The sequence below is a fragment of the Passer domesticus genome, chromosome 2 (genome assembly GCF_036417665.1).
Source record: "Passer domesticus isolate bPasDom1 chromosome 2, bPasDom1.hap1, whole genome shotgun sequence".
NCBI lineage: Eukaryota > Metazoa > Chordata > Aves > Passeriformes > Passeridae > Passer > Passer domesticus.
Genome location: NC_087475.1, coordinates 14,091,162 through 14,105,071, shown reverse-complemented (window position 1 = coordinate 14,105,071; position 13,910 = coordinate 14,091,162). Strand labels below are relative to the sequence as shown.

At 43.2% G+C, this 13,910-nt stretch overlaps 1 long non-coding RNA gene across 1 annotated transcript; it reads left to right on the top strand.

The window, feature by feature from the left end:
• LOC135295202 (uncharacterized) lies at positions 1–2,042 on the top strand. Its single transcript, XR_010357228.1, has 3 exons — positions 1–327; positions 1,425–1,728; positions 1,835–2,042. It is a non-coding gene; the product is annotated as an uncharacterized LOC135295202 (long non-coding RNA).
• The last annotated feature ends 11,868 nt before the right edge of the window (positions 2,043–13,910 follow it).

The following is a 13,910-nucleotide window of genomic DNA, read 5'->3' as shown; positions in this document are numbered from 1 at the left end:
AAGTTTAACTCTTTTAAGCTGTGAAATCCATTTTGCTGAGGCTTGGTACCTAGTATAGGTACCTGCAGTATAGGCAGCACCTGCTCATCTATCACCCTTGGCAAATCCCAGGCTTAAGAACCAAAGCAGGAACTAGAAGCAGCATGGCAACAATTTTTGAATTTATATTAATCCTTTATTGCCAATTGCTGAAAAAGGTGAATTTTGAGTCATGCCTTGTCATACCCAGCCAGCAAAGGGTGTAAGCTAATCGTTAAATTCAGTTCAACAAGTTACTCATTAGGGTGAAATTACCTGAGTTTGAAATCTGCTAATTTTCCAATCAAGGTGAGTGTTTGCACTTGTGATTTGGAAATAATTAACACATGGTATAACATCAAAACCTATGTAAAGGCTAATGGTAGAAGGACTAATTTCCTTGCCATGAAAGTGGTGTGTCTGGTTTCCCCAGAGTTCTATTACTCTTCTTTCAGTATTGGTATCTGCTGTGTAAGGTGTTTTTGCATTTATTTAGAGTGTTTCTCCACAGAGTTATACTTTTTAATGATAATTTTGTAAAATTAAACTATTATCTTCCAGAATTGTGAGTATGTTGGTTTTTTTTTAAATTTGAAATGTGCTGTATTTCGTTCTTCTTCCTCCTGTTAATGCAGACTTTCCTAGAATTACTTGTTTCTATTTTCCCTAAAGGGAGACAATAAACTGATTAGGGCTTTAGCCTGAGTTCTGCAAACACTCAAATGCACCTTCTCAGGACACCCATGTTCTGATCCTTCTGAACATTCCTGGAAATGTGAATGCCCTGTGGTACTTAGAAAGAAAGGATGTCCAGGCAGGACAATTAAGTAGGAAAGCAGATGTGTACATGGGTGAAACACAAACAAATGTCTACCTTAGTGTCAGCAACCCCGAATTCTAACATCCTGCCATAGCTCAGCTGGTCAGAGCATGGTGCTAATAATGCCAAGGCTGTGGCTTGGATCCCTGTATGGGCCATCCACGTAAGAGTTGGACTTGATCTTTGTGGGTCCCTTTCAACTCAATATATCCTGTGATTCTGTATTACTGGATAACAGTAGCTGGTATAAACCAGGTAGTTTTTCTGGTAAACGATGTTCCCCTTGTAGCTTAGAGCATGGCACTGGGACAACTCAGTGCATTAGTGACCTGTCACCACAGGGCTCAAAAAGGAGAGACTTTAATCTCTGGTAGCCAACTCCACCCAGGTGTTAGTCCTGGTGTGAGTGTGCTGTGGCTTTTGACAAGCAGGGTGTGACTTGACAGGTACTGACAAGGAGAAGAGCCCTCTCCATGTGAGCAGGCAGGTCCAGTTTCAGCCAGGGGGGCAGAGACACAGAGTGTGGTATGTAAGCTCTGCTTGCCTGCGACTGCCACATGGGGCTTTTCTTTGCTTTTTCTCACAGCATTGCCTTTAAACTCCTAAGACCTCCAAGCAGAGCCTTCCACAAAAAAGAAAGCCATCAAAGGCAGGGAAGATTTAAACGACATCTGATCTCCCAAAGCTTTGTGAAGCAGCATTCTTCAGGCAGAAAGGCTGCCTCAAGAAGCCCTGGGATGGAAATGTGGCTCTTTCTGGGCAGCTCTGTCTTCTCGCTGGTCCACAGATATCGATGGCAACTGTTTGCACTGAGATAGGAATTGTGTTCCAGGTAGTTGTGAGTCAGCTCTCAGGAATTCCCTTACTGGACTAGTATCTCTGGCATTTAGGTAACATGTTTTGATTGAACATTTCCAGTACCATAATGGTCTGGAGCTTTCTCTTCTCAATGCATTTTTTGATGAATGTAAATAGTTTGCTTTTCTTCTTTCACAGAGGAAGCATTTGTGATGTGTGTCCATGCCCATTCACACTGCTAGAACTGCTACACAGAGGTGGTAGGGATTTGCATTTTCATGCAAGCAGATGACTCCCTTTCTTGGTCAGTTTTGCTTTTTTGTAGCTCAGTACCTATGAACTACTATTGCTTGTAGGAAAATCTGGGCTGCAAGACTCATTTCCCTTTTTTTACTGCTCTGTTTCTGTTCACTGACTACTTTTGTTCATGACATAAGCTGCTGTGGCTTCTGTGCTTTGCAAGAAGTTGTTCACCTCTGATCTGGTTGCTTTGGTTATGGGCAATATCTCCTAAGTCAAACACCCAGAGCTGGGACAGCATCTTCTTTTCCCCTCTTGTGCCGAGCATCTCCCCACACTGCTTGTATTTAATGTGGTAAAGAGATGGCCAAGTGAGTGAGAAGGGCTAATACATTAACACTCATCATTTACATTGGAGACGATTGCTTATTTTCCTGAAGCTATTTGTTTTCCCTATGTACCTTACCTTCTACTTTTAAAAAAGATCAAATTTCAAGTTATCGTGAAGTAATGTTGCTCATTTCACTCTGGTTCTTACTGAGCAGCTATTGTGTTACAAAAGACACACCTGGCAACTTGGGTGCTGGCTTTTGGCTTCCTTTCTGTCTCTGTAAAGTTCAGGATTGAAGGGCTAGAGATGGTATGTCATTTATTACTTCCTTTCTATATTACAGCCTTACAAGTCATGAGTTCTACATCATTCTACTAACAAGCTACAGCATGGCTAACTATCCTTCTCTATGAGGTCTTTTAAGGCTAAACTATCCAATTAAGAAATGGTACCTAAATTATTTTCACTTTTAACCCAACAACTGACCACTCATGTCCTGCAATGCAGACTTTTCTGTCCAATTACAAAATACTACCCAAACCCATGAAGAAGAAGGTGAAGGAAACAAGCAGCCACTGCCCTAAAACCTCTATTTTGCTTTATATATACTGCTATATTCTAAAACCTTAAACTCTAAGCTTTCCACCCTGTGATATTGCACACTTCTATTCAAACTACACACCCACAATCCCAGTGCCATCAATCAATTTTGGGAGCCTTTTCCACAGCCCCAGGTCAAATGCAGTGTTCTGTGGGTCTGTGCCTTTCAGCACATAAAGTTTAAAATTCTCAGCATCCAGTGTTCCAGCACATGGGGATAATTTTTTCTGCAGTAACAGCTGCCTTGGGAGTTGCTGGAGAACCCACACTGTATAAGCAAAGGAAGATCAAAGCCTTTAGGTCATCTGGCAGACCAGTCCTGCCTGTTGTCTGCCTGGGAAATGATGTTAAGGAGATGAAGTTTAACCAATAGTTTTCTTTGTCTCTTATCCTTTGAGTTACATGCTGCTTTCTACTAGGCAACCTTTTCTTTCATGCTCCTTGCTCCCTTTGAAATTCTCTTCTTGGAGGCCCAAAGATCGCAGTCTCCTGCCCCAGACCACCTGGGGAAAATGGCCCTTGCTGAAATGGAGGATATCTGCCAAAATCCCCTTGTGAGATGCTACCTTGATTGGCTGCCTGCAGGGGGCCCAAGGCAGCTCTGAGCCCCCAGGTAAGTAACTGAGTTTAAGATGGTCTTTGCTGTCAGTATAATTGTGTCAGAAATCCAGATGGCCTCTGGAAGCTGACAGCAGCCTCAAGCCACCCTCTGCTTTTGATATAAATTGCCCTGTTGTTTAGTGCTGGCCAGCAGACAGCATCCCTTGGAAGGCCACGGGGAGGTGTGTGCTTTGCTCAGATCCTGAACAGCCAAGGTGGATCCTCACGTTGCAGGGCAGCAGCCAGCAGCAGGCAGGTGCCACAGGAGATGGCTCTCAGGTGAGCCTTGCTTCTGCCCTGTGCTGCAGCTTCTGCAGCAAGGCTGCATGCATGCATCCCTTACAAAGGAATGAATTAAAATTGTTCTTGTCATGATTTTACTGGGATTTTGGATTGCTTTTGTAACATTATAAAAGAGACAATGCTAGTCTTTTGCCAGCAACCCATCATCAATTTTAGCTTGTCTCTCCCTGAGGGAAAAGAATGCTGATAAATGGAGAGAATTAAAAGGATTTAATTTGGCTTTATCATTCTTAATTTTCTAGACTTAAGCCCTCTCTTTGAATAGCTCTTTTTGAAGAAGTGATCTGATTCCTTTATTAGTTTAATAGAATTTGGCTAATATTACTAACTTTATCCCATCCTCAAGCAGGATTTCCACCAACGGACTAAAGAGATTTCCCTGACTCTACAGCAAATCCTCTCTGTAAGCAGTTGTGGCTGAGATTTGCTATCAGTGCTCTTCCTCCACGTGAGTAAGCAATCCTGTTGAAACTCTCTCCTAAAGAGAGGTGAGACAAGTGTGACTGTTAGCTAGCTGTTTGCTTTTTCTTTAAAATCATGTGATTAATTATTTTGAAGTTATTTCTGTACTCTTCTGCCACTTGAAGCTGGATGAACAAACCACTGCAACTGCGTTGCACTAGATAAATTTCAGTGAGAGATGTTTAGTATCGTCAGCCTCCAAGGTTCCAGCACATTGTCCCTGGGATAGCAAAAGAGGCTGAAGTTTGTTTGTGCCATGATGGAAAATACACTTTGTCCCCATTTAATTTCTTTTTATTCCACAGTCTTTCCAGAGGTTTCGGTACCATACCATGCCAAGAAACTTAATTCTGCTAATGAAGTCAAAATCACTGTATTTGAGATAATTCCCTGCCCCTGTTAGAAGAGAGGGAAAAAAAAGGAAAATGATAAAATAATTGTGTCACACACACACACAGAGACATACCTCTCTTGGTTTCCACATTTCTTCCCAGATGGGGAACTCGCTGCAGGGTAAGTTGTGTCACAGACTACAGAGCGAATCTCCCGGTGCAAGGCTCAGGGACTCCACCTAAGGATAAGTGGTCCCTGCAGGCTGAGCCCTCTTACCTTCTCCAATAACCAGAGTACCAGCAGTGCAGGCTGCAGCGTTCGGGTAACATCTGGCTGGCCCAGATGTGCGCACGGAGCAGTCACTAGGTGGCACACGGAGAACGCGGCCCGGCACAGCGGATCGGGCCGGTGCGGCTGCTGCTGCCTTCTCGGGCAGCCCTGCCATTCATCATTAGCGCACTGATTTCTTTGCCTTCAGCTGTAGTTGAGTAATATCGCCGTCTTTGGTTCTGGAGGATGTGTTGTTCGGGCTGCTTTAAGGAATGTCGGCAGGCAGCGACAGGACCCTGGCTGCTCCAGCAGCAGTCACACATCTGGAAGGTTAGGGGATCTGTGATTTATTGGGGGGAATAATGCATGGTGCAGCCCCTCCTGGGTACCGATTTGAAAGAACAATTTTTACAGAATATGTTTACCACTTCCGTCTTTTCACTTGTAGTGCCCAATAGGATTTAAGATTGCTATCACCAATACTGTAAACAGTAAGAATCAAGGCTTGTTTGCCCCTTAACCATCCCTGTAGACAAAAAATGGAAATCAAAGCAGGTGATAGGTGCTATTCTCAGTTCTTGCTCAGATCCTGCTCTATTAGTCCTGCCAGGTGGACACTCCATCTCCTTCAGCATACAGTACTCCTGCGTGTTGCAATAATCACAATTTCAGTGAAATTATTCCTATTGTACCTTTTACCTTAAATTTAATCCTTGTCAACACAAGTAAGTTAATGGCATGTGAGGCTATATACACATGCAGCTCTTGAGCTCTGCCCTCCACATGGAGACACCGTGCTGGGACCTTGGGTTGGTTCTCTGGCTTGTGTTGAAGTCCACTCCGCGCGTGGCACGAAGCAAACAGCTCCTCAGGGATGCACTTTTACAGCTTGTCAGTCTGATTGTGTCTCCAGTAACGGTTTAAATTGGATTACTGTGCGTGAAGGAAATCTCCTAATCGCGTTTCTAATGACGCCTTGAGCTGCCCAGGGGGGCTGACCTCCGAGCTCTCCAGCAGGATGCCGACTGCGGGAACCTACAGGGGGAGAGGTGGTTTGGGAGAACACCTGGAGCTCCCCCAGCTGCCGGCAGGCTGCCCGTGCCCACGGGACTAGCCTAGAGCTAGCCCAAAACGTGAACAATTGGAAACACCAAGTCCTCAAAACAAACCCCTGCACTATACAGACACAGTCCTATGGTGCAACTCAAGTGGTCAAATGCATGTGGAGATACTATTCCTGATAGTTAATGTGAAATGTCCCCCAGTCTTCATGTAGGAGCAGTTACTGAATTTCTGTCAGTGATCTCTATACTGTATATTGTTTCCTTTAAATTAAAAATTGCGGAGAATTTTCCCATCAAGCAGTAACAACATGCCTGCTTTAGGATGCTTTTCTTGCTTCCTTTCTCCTTGGGTCTCTATGAAGTACCAGTCAGGACTGCCCCAGGGTTTTGTTCTTCTGCAGTGGTGATGGACATGGTACCAGACACCAGAAAAATTCTATTTCATACAGAGAAGTAACATAACCCCCTGCCCTACCCTGTAGTCTGTGATGCCATGGGGATGAAGCATTTTAAAGGCATGCTGCAATTTGGCTTTAGGAGAATTCAGTCACACAGGGTAGCTGTTTTTCAACCTTGCTGGTTTCCACCTTTCACCTTATCATTCTGATTTGAAACAGGATGTATAAAATCCAAGCTCAATGTGCCCTCTAGTGAGAGCCAATTCCTTCCTCTTCTGACTAAAGAAGTCCTGTCAGAATTTAATGTCCTGGTTTAATCTCTCTTTAAATATGGAAAGAGGCCTGTTGATACCCCTTAGTCATGGAAAACAGTTCTTCACAGCAATCCCTTCTGTTAGAGAGCAGTGCTATCTCGAGATGCATGTTAGCCAGCTCTATTAGCTATTACTTAAGTTCTTAAATACAGGCTACTTCAGCTAATTATTGCAAATATTACCAAGCAGGTAGGCAGCTGTTGGTTGGAGGGGAGTTTCATTTCCATGACTCTTTGGAGAGGATCATGACCCCTTATCTGGCCAAGTTGCTGTTTGCTGAGTCTCTGTCTTCTTTCTGAGGGTGTTGCAACTTTTGCCCCTCCTCAGTATTTCCCAGCTAACTGTTACTTCCTTTACAACTTCACTTCTGCCTGTGAACTTACTTTCACATGGTGTTAGCCCATGATCTTTCTTGCAGCTGGACAAGAATGTTCCAAGCAAGACGCAGCCAAGGCATTGCAGCTGTGCCACACCAAAAGCAAGCCTCGGGTCATGGGCAGCTGAACATCTGGGCTGGTGTTTAGCATCTGAAAGTTAGCTGCATGTTTGCATCAGAACCAAGGTAAAGGCATAATAGTGCTCTTTGTTGTGACACCTAGACTGATGTTATACTGATCATTAACATTCTGGGGAGGGGACAAATTATCATTAGGGCAGATTAGAACACTGGCTCTGGAGCAGAGTTCTTGAAGTAACTGCTGACTATATCACATGTGGTCTATCAGATAAACACAGTGGTTTTGATTGCTGAAAAAATCTAGTGATAGAAAATGTCTCACTGGCTCAGACATATTGTCCTGGGGGTTGTGTTAATGCCTTAAGAAGGACCAAGTGCACCAGAATGTTTTCAGCAGGACTGCTGGGTTTGAACAGATCTGAACAACAAATTTTCTTGTGGAGTCTTTTGAGGAGAACAAAGAGAATATTAGAATCTACCTTTTGAAAGGTCAGACAGAAAGGAAGAAGACTGAACTTTTTGGATAGCAGAGCAGAAAAGCCCTCACATATCTGACAACTTAGAGGATCACTTACATACCAGAAGGTACACATGCAGACAATGAAGAGTGTGATCTGTGTGGAGCAGCTGGAAGGAAAAAAATCTTTGATTTGCTGGTTAATCAGAATGTACTGCAGAGAAATCAATTTAAGGATAATCTCATTTGCTATTTATTTCTGACTCATATTTCCACAGGCCTGGATATATGCATTTCATCAGCCATCTACTTTGGAGAGGAATGGCATAAATTTCAACACATCTGCTATTTTTGCCTGCAAAATATTCAAAATTGTTTCTGCAGAAGCTACAGGCAACAGTGGGGGACATTTATTTAAAGAAACTTGGAACAATGGATCACTAGTGATTAAAATAAAAATGGAAATTGCATTCTGGATGTAGGAGGCAAATGAGTATTGCATTTACAATACTCTGGCATTTAGCATGGATGAACCATCGTTGAATAGTTGCATTTTGGAAATTTTGAAACCTGGTTGTCTTTTGAAAAATGCAGATTCAGGCTTGTCATTTTATGCTAATGTGAAGAGGTAAAGGAGAATACCAGTTTGTTGAAACAAGTGAATTAGCATGTGAATGGGATGTATTGGACTTCTCCCTCTTGAAACGGCGGCTTTCAAAGTACAAAGTAGGATTTAAATCTCACACTGTGATTCTTCTCTTCTCAGAACCCCAAATCATGTTACTTGTAGTGCATTAATAGGCTTTGAGCCTATACCCCATCAACTAGAGGTGCTGTCATTTTTACTAACAGCCATAATCTACAAATCTTGCAATCAATGAAACAACCTGTTTTCTCTCCCCCTTCCTAATTCTTTTGGATCTCACTTTCAGTTTTCAGGACTGATGGTTATGAAAACACTTGCAAAGTAAGAATGTGAATGGCAGACAAGCCAGCCTGGACTCTCTCCTTCTTCATAAAATCTTTTTTTTTCCTGAGGACTGCACTGTCAGCCTTGCCAGAGAGCTTTGCCTTCAGTGCTGATTTACTCCTTGCAAATAAGATGGGCTTGCAGCAGTATGTTGCTGATGAAGCTAGACTGCAGTGACACAGGAGAATTAGTGCTGCTAAAGGAAAGAGACTTGGGAAAGCAATTTCAGGAATATTTCCAGCACCTGGGTGACTAAAATCTCACAGCTCATACAGCCTAATCCCATACTGCAACAAGTCAAGCCACCTTCAGCAGAGACTATGACATTTTTGCTCATGTGAAGTAAAAACAGGAATCTCTGCTGTGATTGAAATTCCCCAATGAAAGCAAACTTTTGCCTTCCAAGATCCTCTCCTTCCTCTTCCCCATCTCCATTCCCCCAAATTAGCCATGGTAACATGCCCTGCTTTTCAAATACCTGCTTGTATTTGTGCGATGGAGTGCACATTTAGTTTGCCTTTCTTCATTGCATTGTACTTGCCTCTGACTAATGATCAAAGCAAAGCAAAACCATTGTAGCTGGTTCTGCCTCTGTTAGCAAAGAAGGGAGCTTGCAGTAAGTCATGACACCAGAGCTGGACCACTCTGGGCTGCTCTCAAGCCAAGTCCTGCAAATATCACTTGGCAAGGTGTTCCCTGCCTCACCCAGCCTGCTTTTACTTGCAATTATATTCACATTATTTTTAACATAACATTGTATCTGACAATAACAAGGAGATGCTTTGGTTTTAGTTCTTTTATTTTTTGGGGGGTAATGGCTGTCTTCCTCTTATGAAGTAACACTAATCTGAGCTCTGTAGCTACTGCATGTGACTACTGCAATATCAGAGGGGTGGCTAACATCCACTTGTGCTACACTGCCAGTTGGAAAGGCAGTAGGAAGTGCAGTTATATCACGCTGCTTTAAAGGCTGTAAGACTCTTCTTTCTGCTGGCAATGCCAGTGTTTGCCTTTCTGACTCTTCAATGCAATAGCTGCTTTGCTCCATAGAGCGAAGGTAAGTCACTCAGTAAAAAGTGTTTACAGTCATAAGATTACCAAAGTTGTTTATTTTTGTTTGTTTTTAAAATGGATGTATACCTGTCTTATTGTTCTACTGGGCAATAAAGGTTTCCTAAGCAGTTCAGTGAAAACCTTGATTCATAAAGGATTGGTGTTGGTGCTGCCTTGCATAGAGATGTAGTGTCTCCCAAAAGGATTTATCATAAGACACCTGTAATCTTCTCAACAAAGAGCAATTTAGGTGGTAGCTAGTGGAAAAGACCACGCCATTTGTCAGTTGAAGTCACCCTGACAGTCCTTTGATAGTAACAGGTGTCACATTCCTTAATCAGCTTTACTGTCTGCTGATTTCAATGAACTCAATGTCTGTAATGGAGAATCAGAGAGCTACTGCTGTATTTACAGGAGATGAGATCCTATAATATGGCTGAACAAGTCTCATGCTGAAAGGAGTGGCTCTACAACCCCTCTGGTTCCTTTGCAGCTCTAGAGAGGATCTGTAACTTCTCTCCATTGTTTTGATAATGAGCAGGAAATAGGACCACATCTCTGTTTCTGCAGATTATCTCCCAACAGTGGCACAGCCTAAGGCAGGGTTTGTGCCCTGGGTTTGGGCAAGGAAACATACCTGGGAAAGGGATGGGGAGAGGCTGGACTGCAGCTGAAGTGCTTGTGGCGAGGTGTGAGCCTGATACAGACATCAGCTGTACTTTCCACTTACTGGACCCGAGGTTCAAAATTAGCTGGCATTGCACAGCCCAGCTGTTGCAGACAGCACAGCATGACAACTCAGGACTGGCCTATCCAGAGCCATTAACTGCTGGGTGCCCTTAGATTCTTAAGCTTGAGCATTAGCAAGACAACTGAGTGACTTTTGGCTGGGGTCAGCACGTAGAAACTTCCTCAGAGCTGTCTCAGCTTCTTAGCTTCCTTGAAATACTTTACCAAGAGATGTATTACTAAATTTTTACATATCATGAATGCTATTCTTAGGAGCTACCTTTGATTTGTTCAGTGTGGCAAGGCAGAATGCAGAGCTGTATTGAGCTGAATGTTTTAAGTGCACTATTCCCCCACACATTGCAAGCACACATCCTTACACAGACATGCCTCACCTTTGTCTCCATGTGAACCTACATCAAATCATAAAGATTGAGTGGAATGTCTGTATTTTACTAAAATAAAAAGAAGCCTCTGTGATATCATATATATGGCCAGTGAATTGGGTTTGCATGGTGGGGATTTTGTAGTGGGAGGGCTCCTGTGAGCTTCTGTGAAAGGCTAGAGAAGCTTCCCCCATGTCCAGCAGAGCCAAAGCCAGGATTGCTGGCTCCAGGATGGACCCGCCGCTGGCCAAGGCTGAGCCCATCAGCAGTGCTGATCGTGCCACTGAGGTAACATTTCTAACAACAGGGGGAAAAACCTGCTCTGGGAACAGCAGCAATTGCAGATGGAGGAAGGAGTGACAGAAACAGCCCTGCACACACACCAAGGTCAGTGAAGGAGGGAAAGGAAGTGCTCTAGGCAGAGATTCCCCTGCAGACCACAGTAGGTCAGCTATCCCCCTTTAGCCCATGGTGGAGCAGAGATCCTCTTGCAGGATCCCTTGCTGGAGCAGGTGGCTGCCCAAAGAAGGCTGTGACCCTGTGGAAAGCTGGCCCTGGAGCAGGCTTCTTGCAGGACCTGTGAAGAGCAAAACCTGCACTAGAACAGGTTTGCTGGCAGGATTTGTGACCCTGTGAGGGATCCACAATGGAGCAGCCTGTTCCTGATGGACTGCACCCTGTGGAAGGGACCCATGCAGGAGCAGCTGGTGATGAACTGGAGCCCATGGGAAAGACTCACAATGGAGAAATTAATGGAAAAGTGTTTCCTGTGGGAGTGACCCCAAACTGGAGAAGGTGAAGAGTATGAGGAGGAAGGCGTGACAGAGACAAGGCGTGATGAACTGACTGCAGCCCCCATTCCCTGACCCCCTGCACCTTGGGGAGGAGGGTAGAGAATTTGGGAGTAAAGATGATATCAACAAGAGAGGAGTGTGTGTGAGGTGAGGGTGTTTCTGCAGCTCAAATTTGACAATTTATCTCATCTGGAAATGTGAGGCTCAACAGCTGTGCTCCACCACAGGTAACAGCTGTAGCACACAGAAAGACAGTGTCCCTTTGAGGTATAGGGTATACATATCTGGGCTTGATTGTGATGCAGGTTCAGCTATGAGTGCACCTCAAGGGGAATCTCTGCACTCTTTTCCTTTCCTCTCACTTAGAAAAGTTACCTTGTATTTAATTGCCATTCATTATGCATGTGTGAAATCAAACTACCTAAAGTCAGTACTCATCAAGTGGCTAACAGCTGGCAAACATCTGCTGAACACAACTGGAAATGGCTTCTAGAGACAAGCATTCAGCAACCTTCAGAATAAGAATGATCTGCGCTCTTCATTCTGCTTTTCAGTGTGTCCATCACACGCCACTCCAAGCTGCAGCTGAGAAGAAAGGCACTGAACTACACAAATGTGGTAATGTTGTTGCTCATTCGAGTGTGACAACCTCTTTTTTAGCTTTCAGTTGCTTAATGAAGTGAAAAGATTACTTTGGCTCATCAGTAGTTCCATTCTTATCCACATCCACGTCCACATCCTTATCTAATCTTTCAAAGCTAATCCATCCTACAACAAACTAGTAGGCCTGAGTGATGTTGCAACATGGAGAAAGTAAAACTTCCAGGTTGCCAGGAATCTGCATGGAACCCATTTTTCACCTAAGAATGACATTTTATTACTCCTGCTATCTCAAAGCACTCATCTGCAAGCAAACACCAGAGCAAAAGCTTTCTTCCCACCCATGAAGCCGTTGTGCTATGCTTTCCCACAGATCATCAAAATAATTTGCATATTAAATTGCATAATAAGATGCATGTTATGTTTTGTAAGTAGAACAGTTGAAAAAACTATTTATTTGTTTATCTTGTTAATTACAGTTTTTTCCAGTCATCACCCTTGAGAAGGCAGAGTACAGGGACACAGGATGTTTTGCCACATGGTGCTCCTGGAGAAGCCACCAGCTGTTGGCAGCAGGCCTTCCAGGCTGCTTGAAGAAGCCTGAATGGAGGCTATCACATTTACCAGAATCAGGTGCGTGGATATGCCACATGAACACGATGCATTTACTTCTCCCTTGGATGGTGTATTTAAAGACAAATTAAAATAGATTCTTGTTTGGCATCAGTATTGAGCTCCACTATATGCATGGATTTGTGCAACTCCAATTGCAGACTGATGAGACCCCACCTTGTTGACAGGAACTGGAAATTAGTGTCATGATGCTAGAACTCCTGTACGTTGCCTACCAGAAAAGCTTCTCTCTAACCCCAAACTAGCGCTATTATAACCCTGACAAGTTTTCTGTTTAGCTTAGGGCTCATTTGCTATGTCAGTGTACATAAACATAACACTGTGTTTGCCCTCATCTAGACCAGTCTACAAGCTACAGTGTGCACACCATTACAGAAAATCAAGCAAAATACGTATTGCTGTTTACAGGGAAGAGAAACCCCAGAATGCAGCACAAAAGCATATCAGCAAGAGGTATTGGAAATCCAAGATGTCACAAAAAGGTTAAATATGATGTTAAACTTGAGCTATGTAAAATAGTTCAGTTTCCTTACTGCACATTTTGAAATCAGTACCAAATAAAAGGAGTATATGAAAATGGGAATAATAAAAGCTTATTGGTTGGACAAGTGCAGGAAAATGTTTTTAACAGAAAAATTGGAGAAACTACAGTAATTTGTTTAAACTTCACATGGTCTTAAATAAAGACTAAAATACCCACCAATTCATGTGTAAATCTATAGAGTCTATAGAAAAAGCCCAATGAACAGTAAGAACTGCAGGTTAATAAAACATATCAGGTCAGACAAATGTGGTACCCAAACTCACTGCAATTGCCTGTGTGTTATATAAAAGTAGTCTAGTGCATGTAATGCTTATTGATTTCAGAAAAGCAAAGCACTTGCTATGACACTGAATTATAAAACTAGCATTTGGTGCATGGGATACAAGGAAATATAATGGGGTGAAAAGTAGATTGATCAATGCAGAGGAGCAAAGTGATGCATCACTGTTCCCTAAGGGCAGAGCTTTTATTGGAACAGGAGCTCTTCTCAACCCAATTTCTACTGCCAAGATCTGGAAGAGGAAGTAATCAGAAAATGCACTTGTGCTTCCCTAATATTGTTTGGTTGGTTGGTTTTTGAGAGGAAAATGGCTGATGATTCATTACAAAATGTGCATTTGGATGCAGTTTTTTCTTTATTAACTTGTCTCTTGGCAAACAGGTTCCTCTGGAAAGTGCAGCTCAGGAGCAGGAATTGCACTCTGAAACATTTTTAACATTCAGAAAGCTCCACAAT